This window comes from Bos indicus x Bos taurus, chromosome 5 (assembly GCF_003369695.1).
Source record: "Bos indicus x Bos taurus breed Angus x Brahman F1 hybrid chromosome 5, Bos_hybrid_MaternalHap_v2.0, whole genome shotgun sequence".
Classification (NCBI taxonomy): Eukaryota; Metazoa; Chordata; class Mammalia; order Artiodactyla; family Bovidae; genus Bos; species Bos indicus x Bos taurus.
In genome coordinates, this window is record NC_040080.1 from 64,902,799 (window position 1) to 64,927,269 (window position 24,471).

A 24,471-nucleotide genomic window follows, 5' to 3' on the forward strand; every position below is an offset into this window, starting at 1 on the left:
CCAACTTCCCTTAGCTATTGAAGTAAACATATAACCCTAGTTCAATATCAAAACTGGGAAATTGATACCAGCACAATAATAATACATTTAAAAACTCATCTGATAACATTTTCCCTTTAAAAGTCTAGTGAAAGAATCAAAATGAAAACTGTTCATGATTTGGTTAATTATATGTGTTTCACAGTTTTATTTCAGCTTGAAATATGGGTTTTTCTCTGAAAGTTAATTTATGAACCTAGGTTAAAAATACATCAAAGCTAGCTTTATTTTGGGTTGAAGACAGTTTGGCACTGTCTGATCCTATTCCAGGAGACTTATTTGTAATTCAGTGGTATAAATTTGGATTTGAGGTATCCAGCAAAAAAATGCCAAAGGCCCACTTTCCTTTCGTTAGACACAAAAGAAATAGCTTTTCAGAGGCGAGGTCATCTTCCTTTCCCTTGAAATTCAGGGAAGGCACTTATATAATGACTTCATGGAAAAATAGCACAGGCACAGAGGAATGACAGAAACATTTTCTTTAGTGTTTTCTAATTTACAAAGGGCGTTAGTTAGATAAAGCTACACCTTAATTAGGTGTTGCAGCTTAAGAGTCAGTGGAGAACATATCTTGCTTGAAATCTGGATCCCTTCTTTTATGGCAAAAGAAAACTTGGCAGTTTCAACGTGTTCACAGTGCTGCTTACAAGAGTTTAAACATCACTATTTGTTGGGACATTTCTGAGAACTCTTTCTTCTCTAATTTGGAAATTTAGAAGTATTCTTTAGATTTTTAACTTGCAAAAATTGGGAGAAATTTTAAAGATCACGTGGGCTACCTAGTCATGTTATAGATGAGGCCTGGAGGGGTTAAGTAATTCTCTCACACAGTCAGTCATTGGCTGTGCCAGCGAGGCTATGCCTCTGACAAGCCAGGATGTGGGGCAGGTAAAAAGCAGGTGTAGAGGTGCAGAGGGCAAGGAGAGGGTGCTTCCCTCTCCTTGGGGTCCTGCAAGGGCACTCTAAGTTCCAGGAGGACTGGGCCATCCTCTCTTGGCTCACTCTTGTGTCTCTAGGGTTCACTATAGCATTTGACCTAGCAAAAGTACACGTGGCTCTCAGACTCAGAATACATGTCAAGGATAGGATTTGCATGTAGGGATTGATGGGAGACAAGACTGAAAAGCCTGGCAGAAAAAGATCATCACACACTTTGTTCACCATGTTAAAAAGTTTGAACTTTGTGTTTGTGGATGATAGCACTGAAGAATTGTAATATAACATAATCCAATGACCATCTTAGAAAGGTCATTGGCAACAATAGAAAGATGAACAGCTAAAGGCTGATGAGACTGGAGCTGAGACACCACAGAGAGCTACTGTGGAAGGAAGGGGGCTATGCTAAGGATCTGAACTAAGGCAGTGACTGGGAGCACCGAGATTACAGAGTTGCATTTGAAAGATGCTCAGTAGGTAGACTTAATCAGACAGGGACTCACTGTAGAGGAGTAAAGACTAACTTCACTGTTTCTGGTGAACGTAAAGTAGCTGATGGTGTTTGATCTGCTAAGATAGGAAGGCAGGTTTGCTGGGCAAAGATGAGGAGATTGACTCTGGTGATGAGGGATGTAGGTCTGGAGTTCAGTAGAGAAGTGCCAGCCTCTCAAGGAAGAGATAGTATAGTGGAAATCCACGAATTTAACTTAACGCCTTTTTTTTTTTTTTTTTAAGTATTTTGTCTACACATTATGGGTTTCAGTGTGTTTCTGGCCTTAACAAGCAACTCACTCAGTTTGCAGTTCCTTTGCAGGATTGATTAAAATAAAAGTGCTTCCCAGCAAAAGAGACCATAATCAAAAAGAAAAGACAATCTGCAGAATGGGAGAAAATATTTGCAAACCGTGTAACCAACAAGGGCTTAATTTCTAAAATATACAAACAGTTCATACAACTCAACAACAACAAAACAAATGAATGACTCAATAGATAAATGAGCAGAAGAACTAAGTAAACATTTCTCCAAAGAAGGCATACAGATGGCCAACAGGCACATGAAAAGATTCTCAACATTGCTAGTTATTGGAGAAATACAAATTGAAACTACAATGAGATACCACCTCACACTGGTCAGAATGGCTATCACTTCAGTTCAGTTTAGTTCAGTCGCTCAGTCGTGTCTGACTCTTTGTGACCTCCATGAATCCCAGCACGCCAGGCCTCCCTGTCCATCACCAACTCCCAGAGTTCACTGAGACTCACGTCCATCGAGTCAGTGATGCCATCCAGCCATCTCATCCTCTGTTGTCCCCTCTCCTCCTGCTCCCAATCCCTCCCAGCATCAGAGTCTTTTCCAATGAGTCAACTCTTTGCATGAGGTGTCCAAAGTACTGGAGTTTCAGCTTTAGCATCATTCCTTCCAAAGAAATCCCAGGGCTGATCTCCTTCAGAATGGACTGGTTGGATCTCCTTGCAGTCCAAGGGACTCTCAAGAGTCATCTCCAACACCACAGTTCAAAAGCATCAATTCTTCGGTGCTTAGCCTTCGTAACAGTCCAGCTTTCACATCCATACATGAAGTCTAAATAACAAATGCTGGAGAGGGTGTGAAGAAAAGAGAATTCTCCTGTACTGTTGGTGGGAATGTAAATTGGTGCAGCCACTATGGAAAACAGTATGGAGGTTCCTCAAAAAACTAAAAATAGAGTTGTCATGTGATCCAGCAATCCCACTCCTGGGTATATATCCAGACAAAACTGTAATTCCAAAAGATACGTACACCCCTATGTTCATAGCAGGACTATTCACAATAGCCAAGTCATGGAAGCAACCTAAATGTTCATTGATTGATAGAGAAAATGTGGTATATATATACAATGGAATGCTACTCAGCCATAAAAAAGAATGAAATCATGTTATTTCCAGCAACATGGATGGAACTAGAGATCATTAAACTAAGTGAAGTAAGTCAGAAAAAACACATATCATATAATATCACTTATATGTGGAATGTAAAATATGACACAAATAAACTTACCTATGAAGTCGAAAGAGACTTACAGACATAGAGATCAGACTTGTGGTTGCCAAGGGGGAGGGGATTGGGGGTGATGGAGTGGGAGTTTGGGGTCAGTAGATACAAACTATTGTATATAAAATGGCTAAACAACAAGGTCTTACTGTATAGCAAGAAAAGTAAAGTGAAAGTGTTAGTCGCTCAGTCATGTCCAACTCTTTGTGACTCCATGAACTGTAGTCCACAAGGCTCCTCTGTCCATGGAATTCTCCAGGCAAGAATACTTGAGTGGGTTGCCATTCCCGTCTCTAGATCTTTCTTACCAGAGATCAAACCCAGATCTCCCAAATTGCAGGCAGATTCTTTACCATCTGAGCCACCAGGGAAGCCCATTCAATAGCCCATATAGTATAGGGAACTACATCCAATATCTGGTGATAAACCATAATGAAAAAGAATGTAAAAAAAAAAAAAGAGCATATATATGTATAACTGAATCACTTTGTTGTATAGCAGACAGTAACACAACATTGTCAATCAACTATACTTCAAAAAAAAAAAAAACAACCTGCATCTACAATATCTCTCTCTCCTGACACTTTGCCCACACAGGTTTGGAGGAGAGGCTGAGGGCCCAGAGAGGAGAATAAAAGGCAGGACCACTAGGAGTTAACACCTCCAGCCACATACACCACTGGATAAGACCACAGTGTGGGTGGAGGGGTGGTGAATAATCCATCACCTGTCTCCCTCTGGTTCTCATCTCCTTCTTTCCCTGATCTCCTTTATTCTCTCCAAGTCTGTCCTCCAACCTCACATGTTAACCTTGAGAGGAGTTCCAGGAAAACACAATTTTCTCTGTCTCATTACATTTCTATCTTTTTAAAGTTGGTTACCCATTTGATTAAATTCACCCACTTTTACTTCTGTGTTTCTTACCATATTACAAGCTTTTTGTGGGGAGGAAGCATGACTAACTCATCGTTTTGGAATCCAGATCCCAGTTTCATTCCTAGTTCAGCTCTTAATAAATGGAATTGAAGCGACACTATTTTACAGTTTCAAGTGTTTATATATATAGTAAAATAAAGAAGTTTCCATAAGAATTATAAAATAAAAGAAACAAGATCCCTACTCTCTTATTTATTTAATACAGAAAACTTTCTTACATTATAAAGAGTGCTCAGAATATAGAAATACTTTCTATAAAAGCTATGTTTTGAACTATATATATATTTTTAGTATAACTATTCTTTTTTTTTCCTTTCCTCAGTGATCTTTGGATTTGGTAACATCATTGGTCATATACTCATGGTTTTAAAAGTAAAGGATGATTTCATCCGAGGCAGATTGAATTTACATGAAAGTGCTTATGTGTGCTGGCAATGTGAGTATAAGAGAATGCACTTACAATGAACATTTCACACAATAAATAAGCTAGTCTCTGAGTTGCCCGGTTAGGAAGGCTGGGGTATGTGGAGATTAATGCTGGGTAGTCTAACATTCTTAATGAAGCTTGTTAACAAGCGAGATAGGACTTTACAAAGGATTTCAATTTTAAAGACATGACAAGTTCAGTTCAGTCGCTCAGCTGTGTCCAACTCTTTGCAACCCCATGGACTGCAGCATGACAGGCTTCCTTGTCCATCACCAACTCCTGGAGCTTACTCAAATTCATGTCCATCGAGTCAGTGATGCCATTCAACCGTCTCATCCTCTGTCGGCCCCTTCTCCTCCTGCCTTCAATCTTTCCCAGCATCAGGGTCTTTTCCAATGAGTCAGTTCTTTGCATCAGATGGCCAAAGTACTGGTTTCAGCTTTGGCATCAGTCCTTCCGATGAATATTCAGGACTGAACCATTCCAACCATTCCTTTAGGATGGACTGGTTGGATCTCCTTGCAGTCCAAGGGACTCTCAAGAATCTTCTCCAACACCACAGTTCAAAAGCATCAATTCTTTGGTGCTCAGCCTTCTTTATAGTCCAACTCTCACATCCATACATGACTACTGGAAAAACCATGGCTTTGACTAGACAGACCTTTGTTGGCAAAGTAATGTCTCTGCTTTTTGATATGCTGTCTAGGTTGGTCATAGCTTTCCTTCCAAGGAACAAGCATCTTTTAATTTCATGGCTGCAGTCATCATCTGTAGTGATTTTGGAGCCCCCCAAAATAAAGTCTGTCACTGTTTCCATTGTTTCCCCATCTATTTGCCTAAAGTGATGGGATCAGATGCCATGATCTTTGTTTTCTGAATGTTGAGCCTTAAGCCAACTTTTTCATCCTCCATTTTCACTTTCATCAAGAAGCTCTTTAATTCTTCTTCACTTTCTGCCATAAGGGTGGTGTCATCTGCATATCTGAGGTTATTAATATTTCTCCCAGCAATCTTGATTACAGCTTGTGCTTCATCCAGCCTGGCATTTCACATGATGTACTCTGCATATAAGTTAAATAAGCAGGGTGACAAATTCCCAATTTGGAACCAGTCTGTTGTTCCATGTCCAGTTCTCACTGTTGCTTCTTGACCTTCACACAGATTTCTCAGGAGGCAGGTCAGGTGGTCTAGTATTCCCATGTCTTTAAGAATTTTCCAGTTTAGTGATCCACACAACACAGTCAAAGGCTTTGGCATAGTCAATAAAGCAGAAGTAGATGTTTTTCTGGAACTCTCTTGCTTTTCAACAACTCTATTGCTTTTCAACAATCCAGTGGATGTTGGCAAGTTGATCTCTGGTTCCTCTGGCTTTTCTAAATCCAGCTTGAACATCTGGAAGTTCACGGTTCACATACTGTTGAAGCCTGGCTTGGAGAATTTTGAGCATTACTTTGCTAGCGTGTGAGATGAGTGCAAATGTGCGGTAGTTTGAGCATTCTTTGGCATTGCCTTTCTTTGGGATTGGAATGAAAACTGACCTTTTCCAGTCCTGTGGCCACTGCTGAGTTTTCCAAATTTGTTGGCATATTGAGTGTAGCACTTTCACAGCATCATCTTTCAGGATTTGAAATAGCTCAACTGGAATTCCATCACCTCTACTAACTTAGTTTGTAGTGATGCTTTCTAACGCCCACTTGACTTCACAGTGCACAAACAAAACATCTCTCTGAGTGATTTTGTTTCCTTTCTAGAAGCCAGAAATTGATTGGATTATAGAGAAAAAAAATTTTTTTTCCTCCCTTTGAGTGAGAAAAAATTTACAGATCGTCTAGCTCATATTCTCTTTCAATGTTCAGTTTTCTCACTTATGCAGCTTTTAGTTTTTAATGAAAAGTAAAATTTTAAAAAAGCAATCCATAAATTATTGTATGTTCTTAAGAATTTAAGCAATACAGAAGTAAGGACATAGAGCAACAGGAAAAAGTACTTTTATTTTTAATATAACTTAATTTTTAAAAAATTTACTTTTAAAATTGAATATAATTGCTTATATGGAATTTAAATTGGAATATAATTGCTTATCCAGTGGTCCTGTATGGATGTGAGAGTTGGACTATAAAGAAAGCTGAGCACCGAAGAATTGATGCTTTTCAACTGTGGTGTTGGAGAAGACTCTTGAGAGTCCCTTGGACTGCAAGGAGATCCAACCAGTCCATCCTAAAGGAAATCAGTCCCGACTATTCATTGGAAGTACTGATGCCAAAGCTGAAACTCCAGTACTTTGGCCACCGGATATGAAGAACTGACTCATTTGCAAAGACCCTGATGCTGGGAAAGATTGAAGGCAGGAGGAGAAGGGGCAGACAGAGGATGAGATGGTTGAATAGCATCACCAACTCAATGGACATGAGTTTGAGTAGGCTCTGGGAGTTGGTGATGGACAGGGAGGCCTGTCATCCTGCAGTCTACGGGGTCACAAAGAGTCAAACATGACTGAGCAATTGAACTGACTGACTGTTAATTGCTTCATTATGTTGTGTTGGTTTCTGCTGTACAACAATGTGAGACAGCTATGAGTGAGTGAAGTCGCTCAGTCATGTCCAACTCTTTGCGACCCTGTGGACTGTAGCCCTCCAGGCTCCTCTGTCCATGGGATTTTCCAGGCAAGAATACTGGAGTGGGTTGCCATTTCCTTCTCCAGGGGATCTTCCCAACCCAGGGATCGAACCTAGGTCTCCTGTATTGCAGGCAGATGCTTTATCCTCTGAGCCACCAGAGACAGCTATAAGTATATGTATATTCTCAGATAGTAAAAAATTTGCCTGCAATGCAGGAGACATGGGTTCGATCTCTAGGTCAGGAAGATCCCTTGAAGAAGAGAATGGCAATCCATTCCAATATTCTTGCCTGGAGAATTCGATGGATAGACCCTGGGGTTGGAGAGAGTTGGACAGGACTGAGTGACTAACACCTACCATTCCCTCTTAAGCCCCCCTCCCATTCCACCCTGACCCCAACCCTCTTGGTCATCACAGAGCACCCAGCTGAGCTCCCTTTGTTATACAGAAGCTTCCCAGGAACCATCTATTTTACCATGGTAGTGTATATATGTCAATGCTACTGATAGCTTACAGTGAATGGTGTCTGATTTGTGATCTCCAAAGAAGATTTAGCTTCGGGACCAGGGACCAGGCTTGATCACTCAAGAGCTTTTGTGTAGCAGAGTTTTATTAAAGTAAGAAAAGGAACAGAGAAAGCTTCTGACATAGACATCAGAAGGGGGATGGACAGTGCCCCCCTCGCTAGACTTTAGCAAGGGAATTATATACTTTTAAAATTGGTTATTACAATAAATCAAAAGAATGTCTCAAGGTTGTAAATATTTTACCAGACCCACTCCCATAAGGTACATTTTAAGATAACAGGATTAGTCAGAAGGGTTTCAGGAAGGAGAAACTGTCCTCAAGCAGGATACATTGTTGTTATATAATCCCTAGTAGAGTTTGAACTGAGTTGTTTGTTGTGTAATCATCAGTTCGGGGCTTAAAGAAAAAAATGTTTTATGTGACTAAGACTAAAGAATGTAGAGGAAAAAGATGTTTGTCCTTTCCTCCTCCCTGAGAATTCCAGAGCCCTATCTCCTCAAGAACCCCAGGCCCCCCTCTCCTGGGGATCTGAGCTCCCTGGACTTCTTACCGACCTACCTAGGAATTGACTCTCACTACTTTCTCAATTTGCCCCACTCTCTCCTTCCCATGCTGTGTCTACAAGTCCATTCTCTCTGTCTGCATCTCTGTTCCTGCCCTGCAAATAGGTTGGTTCTTCTAGATTCCATATATATGTTAATACACGATATTTGTTTTTCAGAAGGTTCTCAGGAAGGTTCTTTAAAATGTATCCTTTTCCTAAACCACCTCTTCCTCAGCAGTGATTGCTATGAGAGTTTGATGTGTATTTTTTAGACCCTTTCCTGTGTATTTACATACATATGTATGCACTGTAACTTGAATTTCTTATTTTTTAACATGAGTGAAAATATTACATGTATTGTTTTGCAATTGCCTATTCTTTTTGAATGACCTTAATTTTTTTTCATGTCACTACATATAAATCTACCTTATTCTATCTGAGCTCTGCTCAGTGTTACAAAACGTGTGTGGAAGAAACCACAGTTATACATACTTTGCCAGTAAGCCCTTGATTTTGTCCAGGTAAAGGATGGCATCATCAACTCGATGGACATGGTGTGAGCAAGCTCTGGGAGTTGGTGATGGACAGGGAGGCCTGGCATGCCGCAGTCCGTGGGGTCGCAAAGAGTCAGACATGACTGAGCGACTGAACTGAACTGACTGAAAGGGCAAATATCTCTTGTTCTCAGAGAAGATAGGCCTTTTCTCCAGCCAGTCGGTCCCCTTTGCAAGTATGTACTTTCTACCCTTTGTAATAGCTAAAGAGACCGTGTGACACAATCTGGAGTATGAAATGTGAGGGGAAGTTGGCAGAGAGGTGTCCAGGGAATCTCTATTCCTTGAAAAAAGGCAAAAGCATCACGAGGAGGTTTATCTCTGCCCTGGCCATTCTCACATCCTCCACTTCCTGCTTTGAAGTCAGTTGCAATTTATGGAGCTTGAAACTATCTTGAGGCCCCAAGGCCACAGGCATAAGGCTGCAAAGTCACCATGCCAAGCTTATTATTTCATTTTTCTGTCTAACAAGCCACGTTGAAATCACAGTGGATTACAAGTGTAAACTTTTGTTTCCACACTCAGAGGTATGTGAGCGATCTCTGGCTCTGCTGGGCTCATTTCAGACTGGCTGGGTGTGGCTCCAAGTTGGGTGTTAGGTTCAGGTCTGTTTATGTATTTCCTCATTTTCCTTGCATCAGTAGCTCTCTAATGTAGTTCTTTTTATGAAGCAACACAGGAGTGCAAGAAGGTGAGTAGAAACACAAGATACTTATGATCTTGGCTTAGAATTGGCATATACACAGTTACTTCCACTCACATTCAACTGGCTAATCAAGGTTGCAAGGCCAAGTCTAACATCAGCCTGTTATAGCACACTGCAAGGTTACACTGCAGACAAAGAGAGTGAAGAGCTGAGAACATAATCAGTCAGTACTCAAAGATGGAGGAGTTGAGGGATGAAAAGATGCTGGGTCCTTGATGACAAAGTGGAGCAGCTGAGCAAACAGTGGTATGAGTTTTATGCAGAGCTTGTTATATGATTAAAAAAAAAAACAGAAAAAAGAGTCCCTATTTATTTAAGGCACAATTTCTGCTGGTAGTTGAAGACACTTCAAAATGATAAAATAAATAAACTATTTGTTACTGATGGACATTTAAGTCATTTCCAATTTTCCATTATTACAATGCTACAATGAACATTTTATATACAACATGACCTAAATGTATGTGTATTTCTATCAGATGGGTTCTTAGATACAGAATTGCTGAGCAGAAGAGTATTTACATTTAAAATTTGATAGATAACATCAGATTGTCCTCCACAAGATTTTGTCAGTTCATTTTTCACACCATTACTAATCCTGCTGTTATCACATTAAAAAATGCTTTCAGTTTGATGGGTGAAATATAGTTCTGTTTCATTTGCACTGATTAGTGAAATTAAATGTCTTTTCATGTATTTATTGGCCATTTGTATTTCTTATTGTGTGATTTGCACAATACCCTTTGCTCATTTTTCTATTGTGTTTTCATTTTCTCTTAGTAATTGGTAGAAGATTATTCTATTTTGTGCTTCTCATTTTGTCTGTTTTTACACATATGATAGATATTTTCTGTCACTTATTTGTCTTATCATCTTTAAAAATTTTTTAATTAAATATTGCAGATACAAAGCAGTATACATGAAACGTGTTTAATCTCCAAAGAATGACAATAGAATAAATTGCCAGGAATTCATGACCCAGTTTGAAAACTTGTACTTCCTCATTACTCATGAAGTCTTGCATGTGTCCCTTGGGTTCCACCCTCTTTTCTCCACATTCAGAACAATCACAACCCTGAATTTTGAGTTTATCATTCTCTTATTTTTCCATGTGGTTTTGCTACATAAATCTGTGTCTGCAAATAAGATAGTACTTAGCTTACATGTTTCTGACATATAAATATAATCATATTGTAAGTTTTCTTTGACAACTGTTTACACTCAACATGTTTCTAAGATTCATCCACTTTTTTTTTGCATGTAGCTGTAGCTCATGTCAGCAAAGAATGCCATTACATGAAATATCATAATTTATCCATTCCTCTAGAAAACAGTGGTGCTCTGAACATTGTTAGTTGGTGCCCACGTGCAAGAGCTTCTCAAGTTTATCCAGGAGTGAAGTTGATAGGCCCTGCATTGTGTGAACCTTAAGATAAACTATATAAATGTCAAAGTGATTTTTACCAATTTACCCTCCCTACCAGCAGATATCACTGCTTCTGTTATCCCACATCTTTGCCAACACTTGACAACATTATCTTTAAATTTTTGCAAATCTTGCAGGAGTAAAGTCATAACTTATGGCTCTAAGCCAGAACTTATTGCATTTTCCTAATTACTAAAAAACAACAGATTGGTTCCAAATTGGGAAAGGAGTACGTCAAGGCTGTATATTGTCACCCTGCTTATTTAACTTACATGCAGAGTACATCATGAGAAACGCTGGGCTGGATGAAGCACAAACTGGAATCAAGATTGCCGGGAGAAATATCAATAAGCTCAGATATGCAGATGACACCACCTTTATGGCAGAAAGCAAATAAGAACTAAAGAGCCTCTTGAGGAAAGTGAAAGAGGAGAATGAAAAAGTTGGCTTAAAACTCAACATTCAGAAACCTAAGATCATGGCATCCGGTTCCATCACTTCATGGCAAATAGATGGGGAATCAATGGAAACAGTGAGAGACAGCCGACAGAGGATGAGATGGTTGGATGGCGTCACTGACCTGATGGACATGAGTTTGAGTATGCTCTGGGAGTTGGTGATGGACAGGGAGGCCTGTTGTGCTGCAGTCCATGGGGTCTCCAAGAGTTGGACACGACTGAGTGACTGAACTGAACTGAATTGAATTTCTTTTCCTGTGCTTGTTGAATGTTTTTTATCTTCCTCTTCCACAAAACTTCTGTTCATCCTTCCTCATTTTTCTATAAGATTGCTTGTGTTTTCCTTATTTATTTGTATTCGTTCCATATATAGTCTAGATCTGAACATTTTGTCATTTTTTCAGGTCCTTACTCTGTGCCTTGCCTTTTCACTCTCTTAATGGTATCTTTTGGTGAACAGAATTTCTTAATTTTAACCTACTTAAACTTACCCATTGTTATTGGTAGGAGTGTGTGTGTGTGTGTGTGTGTGTGTGTGTGTGTTTGTGTATACACATATGTGTACTTTACTAAAGAAATCCTTCCCTTCCCTAATATCATAAAGATAATCTTTGAGATTTTCACCCAAACATTTTACGGTTTTGCCTTTTACATTTAACTTTTTAATCCATATAGAATTGAGTTTTGTGGGTACGGTGAGATTTCTCACCCCTTTTTTAATATGGATAACTAGTTGGGGCAGCATAATCATGGCATCTGGTCTCATCACTTCATGGCAAATAGATGGGGAAACAGAGGAAACAGTGGCTGACTTTATTTCTCTGGGCTCCAAAATCACTGCAGATGGTGATTGCAGCCATGAAATTAGAAGACGCTTAACTCCTTGGAAGGAAAGTTATGACGAACATAGATAGCATATTAAAAAGCAGAGACATTACTTTGCCAACAAAGGTCTATTTAGTCAAGGCTACGGTTTTTCCAGTAGTCATGTACGGATGTGAGAGTTGGACTATAAAGAAAGCTGAGCACTGAAGAATTGGTGCTTTTGAACTGTGGTGTTGGAGAAGACTCTTGAGAGTCCCTTGGACTGCAAGGAAATCCAACCAGTCCATCCTAAAGGAGATGAGTCCTGGATGTTCAATGGAAGGACTGATGTTGAAGCTGAAACTCCAATACTTTGGCCACCTGATGCGAAGAACTGACTCATCAGAAAAGACCCTGATGCTGGGAAAGATTGAGGGCAGGAGGAGAAGGGGACGACAGAGGATGAAATGCTTGGATGGCATCACCGACTCGATGGACATGGGTTTGGGTGAACTCTGGGAGTTGGTGATGGACAGGGAGGCCTGGCGTGCTGCGGTTCATGGGGTCGCAAAGAGTCGGACACGACTGAGCGACTGAACTGAACTGAATCCATTGGAAATCCAGCTTTCTCCCACTGCCCTGTGATTCCACATCTCTGCTATTAATATAAATCACATTCCAAACACATGGGGCTGTTTCTGGTTTTCTATCCTGTCCTAGTGGTGTATTTGTCTTTTCCAATGCAAATACCACAATATATTCATTAACATAGCTTCAAGTATCACTTAAAAAACAACTTCTCCCACCTAGTTCTTCCTCAGGCATACCTTAGGCTTTATGGGATGTTTTCTATTCCATATTCTTTTAGAATTAGCTTGTCAAGACTCAGAAGACTCCCTACAGTTTTGACTGTCTTGAATCCATAAATTAAGTTGAAGAGAATTGACATCTTTTTAATAATGATTCTCTTTATACATTAACATGGCCTCAATTTATTTAGATATTTTTAATGTCTATTAATAAAAGTTTATAATTTTTTCTTATAAAGATCTTTGGTATGTTTATTTTTATATTCTTCACATTTTTAAAATGCCATAAATTATATCTTTTAAAAAAACTATGCATTTGAACTCTTTTCTGTTGGTTTAGAAGGACAATTGATTTTATATTCAGATCTCATGTTAAGTTCTACTGTTTATTAAAAAAATCTGGAATTTTTTCAGAGGTTTCTGTATAGATAATATATCATACACAAGTAGTTTCTTCCTTTCTAGTACTTAAATTCATTTCTTTCATTTTCTTGCCTTACTTCACTGACTTAGATCTCCCATTGCATCTCACTTTATCTTCTTTGCTTTTTAATGATTGTTTCATTATTTTCAACTTCTTTGTCTCTCTGTTCCATATTCTTGCTGACTTCTTCAGGATTATAGTCTATTTCATAAATGCTCTTTCAGTGGGTCTAGCCACACAGTAAACATGTTTACTGAGTTTTAAATTTTAATTATGAGATTTTTAATTTCTAAGGATTCTATTAAAATTTTTTCTAAAGTCTTTCTCTGAATGCAGAACGTTTCTTTATTACAGCAAGATATAAAACAAATAAACATTAAGTGTTCATAACCACACTAGCCATTATTATGACTGATGGTATTATTCAGCTTGCTCAAATTTGGGGGAATAGCTATATGCCACTCTTGAAATTCACTGACCATGTGGTGATGTTGAAGGGCACACTGAGGCCCTGTCTCCCGACCTCTGGTACAGCCAGCAGGTCAGCTCACGGTTCCCACATAGAAAGGCAAAGGGTATGGCACAGAGGCAGGGTCAAGAGGTGGGTTACGAGAGGAAGATCTTTTGGATTCCAAGCAGACAGGATGATTCTTCTGTTTTCAGGGCTGGTTTTGATTGTGTCAATCACCTTCAAAGTTGATTATTCCTTGATCTGAATAATCTGAATCCACATCTTTGTATGTGAAAGTGAAGTCGCTCAGTCGTGTCTGACTCTTTGAGACCCCATGGACTGTAGCCTACCAGGCTCCTCCGTCTATGGGATTTTCCAGGCAAGAATACTGGAGTGGGTTGCTATTTCCTTCTCCAGGAGATCTTCCCAACCCAGGGATTGAACCCGAGTCTCCTGCATTGTAGGCAGATGCTTTACCACCTGAGCCACCAGGGAAGTCCTTTGTATATGGAGCCCCCAAAGCCTCCACTGAAATCTGTAAACTGGCCTTCACCCCCTTCTTTTCTGGTGAAGAGTTCCAGGCTGTCCAAGAAATCTCAGGACCCATGGGAATCCTAGATTTTCACCCTGCTTGGAAGGCATCTTTTTAATGTTTGTGGATCCCTTGATTGATAAACCACAACGCCTTGCAAACACCCTTTCAGAAAACACGTTTGAGTGTCAGCAGGGGAAATTCACCTCTCAGTCTGTAGCACACTTGTGTTAGGAAGACTGACAATGAGCCGGTGAGGGTGTGGTCATTCTTTGGCAGTCACAACGAAGGACATGATAAATCTATCAGTTCAGTTCAGTTCATTTCAGTCACTCAGTCGTGTCCGAATCTTTGTGACCCCATTGACCGCAGCACACCAGGCCTCCCTGTCCATCACTGACTCTCGGAGTTCACTCAAACTCACGTCCATTGAGTCAGTGATGCCATCCAACCATCTCATCCTCTGTCAGCCCCTTCTCCTCCTGCCTTCAATCTTTCCCAGCATTAGGGTCTTTTCCGATGAGTCAGTTCTTTGCATCAGGTGGCCAAAGTACTGGAGTTTCAGCTTCAGCATCAGTCCTTCCAATGAATATTCAGGACTGATCTCCTTTAGGATGGACTGGTTTGATCTCCTTGCAGTCCAAGGGACTCTCAAGAGTCTTCTCTAACACCATAGTTCAAAAGCATCAATTCTTTGGTGCTCAGCTTTTTTTATAGTCCAATTCTCACATCCATACATGACTACTGGAAAAACTAAAGCTTTGATTAGACGGACATTTGTTGGCAAAGTAATGTGTCTTCTTTTTAATATGCTATCTAGGTTGGTGATAACTTTTCTTCCAAGGAGCAAATGTCTTTTAATTTCATGGCTGCAGTCACCATATGCAGTGATTTTTGGAGCCCCTCAAAATAAAGTCTCTCACTGTTTCCATTGTTTTCCCATCTATTTACCAAAGCAAAACCAACACTCAGTTGTGGATGTGACTGGTGACGGAAGTGAAGTCCGATGCTATAAACGGCAATATTGCCTAGGAACCTCTGAAATGTTAGGTACATGAATCAAGGCAAATTGGAAGTGGTCAAACAGGAGATGGCAAGAATGAACATCGACATTTTAGGAATCAGTGAAATAAAATGGACTGGAATGGGTGAATTTAACTCAGATGACCTTTATATCTACTACTGTAGGCAAAAATCCCTTAGAAGAAATGGAGTGTCCATCATAGTGAACAAAAGAGTTCAAAATGCAGTACTTAGATGCAATCTCAAAAATTACAGAATGATCTCTGTTTGTTTCCAAAGCAAACCATTCAATATCACAGTAATCTAAGTCTATATCCCAACCAGTAATGCTGAAGAAGCTGAAGTTGAATGTTTCTATGAAGACCTACAAGACCTTCTAGAACTAACACCCGAAAAAGATGTCCTTTTCATTATAGGGGACTGGAATGCAAAAGCAGGAAGTCAAAAATACGTGGAGTAACAGGCAAATTTGGCCTTGGAGTACAAAATGAAGCACGGCAAAGGCTAGTAGAGTTCTGCCAAGAAAACACACTGGTCATAGCAAACACCCTCTTCCAACAACACAAGAGAAGACTCTACACACGGACATCATCAGATGGTCAACACTGAAATCAGATTGATTATGTGCTTTGCAGCCAAAGATGGAGAAGCTCTATACAGTCAGCAAAAACACGGCCGGGAGCTGACTGTGGCTCAGATCATGAACTCCTTATTGCCAAATTCAGACTTAAATTGAAGAAAGTAGGGAAAACTACTAGATCATCCAGGTATCCAATCAGGTATCTATCCCTGATACTTAAGCTCCCTGTAGGGCAGCAGCCACTGCAGACTGGGGGCCTGGGGGATGGCTGACTGCGGGCAAGGTGGCCCTGCCCCTTCCTGTCCCTCTTTTCCTGCCATAGCTCCAGAGATTCCACTTCTTCCTGTGAGTACTGAAGTCTTTTTCTTCTTAGTCATAGTTTCAACCCTCCCTTTTAAATTTTTAAACAAAAGTAAACATACTTGTAGGTTTCTTCCTATATTTGAAGTTTACAAGTTAGTTTATGTCGTCTGCTGTTTCTGCTGCCTTTCACAGTGAGTTAAATGCTTCCCTGGTTTGGGATTTGTGACTCTGACTTCCTATTTTTATCCGTGAGAATTTTTCATGCCTACATTGAAGGTGGGTTCTTTTAGGGTTTTCATTAGTTTCTGCTAGATGTCCAGGGCATTACCAATGTGAGATCACTTTATTCTGAAGTATCTGTTTAAGTTTTCTCACTCCAAGGTATTATTTGTTTGGGCTACAAGCTTTAGAAAGAATCAGCTTGTGTTAAGAATTCTCAAGGGAGATTCACGCCCTCCACACCTACCCCCAAACTAGTGACAGCATTTAGGGCAGGCAGGCAATTTTATTTGCTGCCTCCTTGAACTGGGGCTGGCTGATTTCTACTTCACTCTGATATTGTGAGTGTGGCCTTTTGTGATTCAGGGGGAAATCTCTTATAGAGCCTCCCACTTTAGACTGACCCTTATGATCTTTAAGGTCAGAAAATGAAGTTTAAGGACTCTGGGGTTTGGCAAATGCCGACAGAGTAAATGTCAATTTTGGGGCTCTGCTTCTCTGTGTTTCCCGTTTCTCTTGATTTTTGGGTTTTGAGGACTCTTTGTTTTCTTGACAAGCCCATACTTGCATTAAAAAAAAAAGATGTTTTCAATATTCCATCCAGAGTTTTTAATTGCTATGGAACAGCATTCTTGGCAGAGGCAAGCTGGGGTGCTTCTCTTTACTTAGGTTAGCCTTAGGAGACAAGAATTCCTTCCTTCTGGCCCTGGCCCTGAGTTGTTTTCCTTGACAACTTGACAAATCTCAGTGTAACATCTGCATCTCCTCTGTGAACATGCATATGATCTCCTCTGATAATGAACTTGTTTCAATGACTTTTAAGTATTTTTAAAATTTTGCCATATGCCTCAGTGAAATTGACCTTACTTGGAACTACAGCAAAATGTGTAAATGGTTTCTCTTTGGGCTACTTTAAATATACTGTCTTAAATGGAAATTTCCCAGTGAAACTTGTTTATGAACAGAAATCAGTGTTGAGAAATGATGGCATATGAAATAAAATCTGGAGGAAATGTCTTGCTTATTTCTACTATGAAGAGCAGTACCCTTGATTATAATATAGATTTACCTCTATCTACTTATCTTTTTGCATAGGATGAATATACTCATCATTGTAGAAAGAGATATTCCCCACTTGTTTCAATCCTTGACCTAACCGTTCTGGCAACTGTCTGCCTTCCTGGTTGGACTGGACAGGGACTGAGAAGAATAAGAGAGTTTGAAGGGCTTTCAAATGTCTTGAAAGATCTTAGGAATAATGATGTCATGTGGGAGGACTGAACTCAGTTCTCAGTTCCAGTGCTGGGGAATGATGATGACACGTGGTTACCCTAGACCTGAATGTGATGAACAGGGATGCAGCAGCTTCGATCTATCTCAGTAGACATTTCAGAAAGTTTGTTTCCTTTTTTTTCAGATTTAAAAGCCAAAATGATACAAATTGGGGAAATTTTCTCCCTCAAGAACAGATCAAGCCTATTGTAAATGGTGGATTATATCCAAGCAATTTGTTTAATATTGTCATTATTTATACAACAGTTGTGACTTGCAAGATCTTCCATCTTCATTGCTGCATGTGGGATCTTTTAGTTGCAGAAAGCAGGATCTAGTTTCCTGACCAGGGATTGAGCTCAGTCCCCTGGCATCGGGAGCTTGGAGTCTTTAGCCATTAGACCAGCAGAGAAGTGCTGGCTCCTATTAATTCTCAATGTAGATTACTGATATTGCTTCAGGTTGTGTATGTGAATGCATATATAAAAACTCTGCTACCTAGGAACCTTCAAGCTGCAAACTTTCAAAGGTGGGAAATGTGCATCTGGTTTCAGCATGGAACCAGAACCTATGCCATCAATGTCAGGCATGAGTGAAATTGAAGCTTGCCTTCCATCTCCTACTGCTGATGATCCTTTGGCTCTACCATCTCCCACCTCCTCTCCCTCCTCTAGTCAGTAACTCTTCCTGTCTGTTCACTTGATGCCAACTCCTGTACTACTGTTGTACTCTATTATTATGCTTTTCAAGGTATTGTACTGAAAGATTAAGCCTATTTTATTTTTTGTGTGTTTTTTTTAATGTATTATTTGTGTGAAAAGTATTATGAACCTATTACAGTACAGTACTATGTACCCAGTTGTGTCAGTTGGGTACCTAGGCTTCCTTTGTTGGACTTGTCAGTCAACTGAACAAATGGAACGTGGTATCAGAATGGAATGCATTAGTATGGAGGGGACTTTCTGTATTAGATATGTATGTGTGTGTGTAGCTTTGGGATGGTATCCATTCCACCCTCCTATATTTCTCTCTTAATCTCTATTACAACCAGCAAGACAGATCACCCAGAACCAGTTTCCGTTAGTCTTTGTCTGATTCATTCATTTCATTCGAAAAATATTTGAGTGTCTCCCTTGAGCCCAGTGCTGTGCCATTCAGATTTACTTAGGTCAATAAGTATTGTACAATCTATATTTGCTAGATACTGCTGGATGAATAACATACCCTCCTTGGACTCAAGAAAATCAGTTTTGTTAGATAGAAAAATTTAAATTTTGGGAAAAATCATTTGGCAGTTTTGTATTGACACAAAAATATAGGTTCTCTAACTTGCTGCTTGTGAAAACCTCATCGTGTGTAACTAGGAATTCTCTTTAATCCAAATGAACTAGGAAACTGTTACTTGTTCGCATTCTCTTTATTTTACCTCTTTCTGAGACACTGTAAGGTATAATGTCTCCTTTCCTTTTAGTATTTAGCAAATAAGATGTATGATTATATAATTTCCAGTATACATAAATGACCCATGCCAAAAACAAAGGAATTTTATCTTGTGTCTTACAGTGGGGAATGTTACAGGTGGTGATATTTTCCAAGATCCTATAAGGATTTGACAGGAAACAAAGGAACAACGCCCAGGTATTGATTGGACACCAAACAAAGCTAGTGGAGGTGGTATTCCATCTGAGTTATTTAAAATCCTAAAAGATGATGGTGTTAAAGTGCTGCACTCAATATGCCAGCAAATTTGGAAAACTCAGCAATGGCCACAGGACTGGAAAGGGTCAGTTTTCATTCTAATCCCAAAGAAAGGCAATGCCAAAAAATATTTAAACTATATAATTGCATTCATTTAACACGCTAGCAAGGCAGTGCTCAGGATTCTTCAAGCTAGGCTTCAGCAGTATGTGAACTGAGAACTTGTAGATGTACAAGTTGGATTTAGAAAAGGCAGAGGAACCAGAGGCCAAATTGCCAACATCCTCTGGATCATAGAAAAAGCAAGGAAATTCCATAAAATCATCTATTTCTGGTTCATTGACTATGCTAAAGCCTTTGACTCTGTGGATCGCAACAAACTGTGGAAATTTCTTTTCTTTTTTTTTGAAAATTCTTAAAGAGATGGGACTACCACCTTACCTGCCTCCTGAGAAATCTGTATGCAAGTCAAGTGCAATAGTCAGAACCAGACATAGAACAATGGACTAGTTCCAAATTGGGAAAGGAGTACATCAAGGCTGTATATTGTCACCTTGCTTATTTAACTTATATGCGGAGTACATCATGTGAAATGCCAGGTTGGATGACTCACAAACTAGAATCAAGATTGCCAGGAGAAATATCAACAACCTCAGATATGCAGATGACACCACTCTAATGGCAGAAAGCAAAGAGGAACTAAAGAGTCTCTTGATGAGGGTGAAAGAGGAGAGTGAAAAAGCTGGCTTAAAACTCAACATTCAAAAAATGAAGATCATGACATCCAGTCCCATCATTTCATGGCGAGCAGAAGGGAAAAATGTGGAAACAGTGGCAGATTTTATTTTTTTGGCTCCAGTGCTGGAGCTCCAATACGCTGGCCACCTGAAGTGAGGAGCCAACTCACTGGAAAAGACCCTGATGCTGGGAAAGATTGAGGGCAGGAGGAGAAGGGGGTAACAGGATGAAATGGTTGGATGGCATCACTTACTCAATAGACATGAGTTTGAGCAAACTCTGGGAGATAGCGAAGAACAGGGAAGCCTGGCATGCTGCAGTCTGTGGGGTCGCAGAGAGTCAGACATGACTTAGTGACTAAACAACAGCAATGGGCTGGATAACTTGGATTTGCTTTCAACATAGAAAATTACCATCAATAAAAAATAAGTGGGGAAAAGTAAACTATAAAAAGTTTGTTTTTCTTTTTTTAGGACTGCAGTGTTCTTATTTTCAAAGATGCTTAGAAATGTGAATGAGGCAACATGATACTGCTTGCAAGAGATTTTAAGTTAACCTGCTGGAATGATTGAGATAGAACTATGAGTAGTTTATCACTTGTTTGTGTAAAAAACAGGCTGCTTTCAGATAATAATAGTAGTAGTAATAATAAGTTGTACCACCGAGTGTTTAGTGTGTGCCAGGAATTTTTCTAAGTATGTTGTTAGCTCTAATCTTCATGACAATCTACTATGAAGTGTGTATTCTTATAATCTACATTTTGCAGATAAGAAAATGGAGGCACAGTAAGGTTCAGTAATTTGTCCAGATCACAACAGTGGTGAGACAAGATTCAAACCCAGAGGATTGACTCTGAAGTCCATGGTTCTAGGCTTTACTATCCCCAGTTTGACTTTTTTTTTTTTTTTCTTTTTGTGAGAGGCCTTTAGAAAACAATTTTTTAAAAAAAATTTGGCTGCCCTGGGTCTTGGTTGCGACATGCAGCATCTTTGATCTTTGTTGCGGCACTCATTCTCTTAGTTGTGGCGTGTGGGATCTAGTTTCCTGACTAGGGATCAGATCTGGGGTCCCAATGTTGGGAGCTCAGAGTCTTAGCCCCTGGATACCACGCAAGTCCTAGTTTGCCTTTTAATGACAACAGCACGAACATTTGCACTGTCCATCTCGTTCTCCATAGTATTTTTAATCTATTAATTAACTTAGAAAATCTTATTTTTTTCTAAAAGATTTTGAAAGTGCAACCTAAGACATTGCTCAATATATTAAAAGTTAAGATGAGTGGAGTCCAAATTTACAGATTGCAAGATGGGATATTTTTATTGGTGGTGGTTTACATTTTGAAATAGTTATACTGTATGCTGTTCTCAGTGGCTCAGTCGTGTCTGACTCTTTGTGACAGCCTGTAGCCCTCCAGGCTTCTCTGTTCATGGGATTTCCCAGGCAGGAATACTGGGGTGGATTGCCATTTCCTCCTCCAGGGGATCTTCCCAACCCAGGGATCGAACCCTTGTCTCTTGTGCCTCCTGCATTGGCAGGCAGATTCTTTACCACTGAGCCACCTGGGAAGCCCAGTTATACTGTATGCATATATCTAAAAAAGTATTATTAAAAAAGTAGAGAGAGAGAGAAACCTCACATGCACATAAAACTCCACAGTAATGAAATGGACAATTCACAAGGATGCCTACTCTTCTAAGGGAATGGACTATTTTCTTGTAGTCTTTGAATGTTCACACTGATATTTAAAGCAATGTATCCTCATTAACCCCTTCCATTGAATGGTGGTCTACAATTATGCTTCTGTTGTGCTTCTGTCCTCCCTTGGGAAGCAAAAGATGACAGATTCAGCATAAAGCTGGACGTCACTGTATAAGTAAGTAGCCTGACTGCTGTGCACATCAGGATAACTTTCATGATACACAGAGGTAACACAATGGAAATCACAGTTTAGAAATCCAATTTATCTTGCTGTGAATAGAATTGCCTTCAATCCTGATGACAATTAGTTTTGTTCCATAACACTGTGATAGGAATGTGACATTGAAAAACTACTTGCTATCTATGAAAGCTTTCGTCTACCATGAGTTCATGCCACAGAGGGAAAAATGTTAATTCTACTTAAGTGAGAAAACATAATAGGGTTTTTCACAAAGAGCGGCCACAAGGTCAGAGTATGACTGCTGAGGTAATGAAGAGAAGGCATCCCTGCAACTTTTAGTTGCTTATACATTCTATTAAAGTTGCAAAATTCTGCTGATTCTTTTTTCTCAAAACCACTGGGGTTGCAGCTCAGTCACATTATGGATTAAGAGGGGAGTGATGCCAGCCTTTAATGTTTCCTGGTACTGCACAGAGCCTGCCGCGGATGCTCTTGGCTGGCCTTGGCTTTCCTCTTTGGTTCCAGCATCCTTTTCCTTTTCATCCGACTTGGCTGGTAAGTCTGTTCAGTACTTACGATACTGTTTTGAAAAACCCCAAATTGCACCTTTACATTTACTGTGAGAATAAAAAGCCCCCTGGTACAGGGGGAAAAAAAAAAAGCCTGAAATATGGTTAACATTTTCCCACCCATTTGTTGGAAAGCACACATCAAACGAAAATCTGTAGTTTGATAAGATTGGAATCAGACATCTTGCAGCTCAACGGTGTGTGTGTTTATTGATCACTGCAGGAGTGAAGAGAGACCTGGAGCAAGGCAGACTTGCATGGGAATCCAAGCGCCACCATTTACCAGCCTATTTGGGCAAATATTTCCGAATGAGAATTTCTTCATTGGTAAATGGGGAATAATAGCTATCTCCTGTGGTTACTGTGGAGTTAAACGTTTTGTACCTAAAAGTGAAAGTGAAAGTCGTCCAGTCATGTCTGACTCTTTGTGACCCCATGGACAATACAGTCCATGGAATTCTCTAGGCCAGAATACTAGAGTGGGTAGCCTTTCCTTTCTCCAGGGGATCTTCCAAATCCAGGGACTGAACCCAGGTCTCCTGTATTGCAGGTGGATTCTTCAGCAGCTGAGTCACAAGGGAAGCCCAAGAATACTGGAGCCTATCCTTTCTCCAGTGGATCTTCCTTACCCAGGAATCCAACCGGAGTCTCCTGCATTGTACCTAGGGTGCTAGTATATCCTAAGTGTTAATTGCTGGCTATTATGAGGCTATGTGACTTAGTTCCCACCTTAAGAAGATTGTTCCAGAAGGAGAGAGAAAGCATGTATGTAAATGCTTTAAAGCAGAGGGATAAAGGCTGTGAAGGAGCCTCAAAATGTTTTGATACTGGTGTTGTGGAGAGAGCCTAGTGGCTGGGATAGGCACCAACCTCTTAACTTGTTGCCCTAAACTCTCTTGCTCTTTCCAGTCTACTCTTCATAAAATAGTCAATGTTTCCTTTCTTAAATGCAAATAGGATCACACTTGAAATCCTCCCATGGTTTCACATTCACTTTGGGAGAAAGTATTCAGTATATGAACTCCTGCTTAATTCTCCAACTTCATTTCTTCCCTTTACCTTTCTCATTTCCAAACATATATTTCATGTGCTTGTTTTTTTGTTCAGTTGCTTAGTTGTGCCCGACTCTTTGTGACCCCATGAATTTGTAGCACGCCAGGCTTCTCTGTCCTTCACCATTTCCTGGAACTTGCTCAAACTCATGTCCATTGAGTCAGTGATGCCATCCAACCATCTCATTCTCTGTCATCCCCTTCTCCTCCTGCCTTCAATTTTTCCCAGCATCAGGGTCTTTTCTGATGCATCAGGTGGCCAAAGTATTGGAGCCTCAGTTTCAGCATCAGTCCTTCCAATGAATATTCAGGATTGATTTCCTTTAGAATTGACTGGTTGGATCTCCTTTAGGTCCAAGGGACTCTCAAGAGTTCTCCAACACCACAGTTCAAAAGCATCAATTATCTGGCACTCAGCCTTCTTTTTGGTCCAAATCTCACATCCATACATAACTAGTGGAAAAACTATAGTTTTGACTAATGGACCTTGTCAGCAAGGTAATGTCTCTGCTTTTTAATATGCTGTCTAGGTTGATCATAGCTTTTCTTCCAAGTAGCAAGTGTCTTTTAATTTCATGGCCGCAGTCATCATCTGTAGTGATTTTGGCGCCCCCCAAAATAAAGTCTGTCACTGTTTCCATTGTTTCCCCATCTATTTGCCATGAAGTGGTGAGACTGAATGCCATGATCTTAGTTTTCTGAATGTTGAGCTTTAGGCCAGCTTTTCACTCTCCTCTTTAACTTTCATCAAGAGGCTCTTTAGTTCTTCTTCACTTTCTGCCCTAAGGGTTGTGTAATCTGCATATCTGAGGTTATTGATATTTCTCCCAGCAATCTTGATTCCAGCTTGTACTTCATCCAGCCCAGCATTTCTCATGATGTACTCTGCATATAAGTTAAATAAGTAGCGTGAC

General features: G+C 39.9%; 1 pseudogene; it reads right to left on the minus strand.

The window, feature by feature from the left end:
• The window catches only part of LOC113893531, an 81,134-nt pseudogene that overhangs the window by 46,849 nt on the left and 9,814 nt on the right, over positions 1-24,471 (minus strand).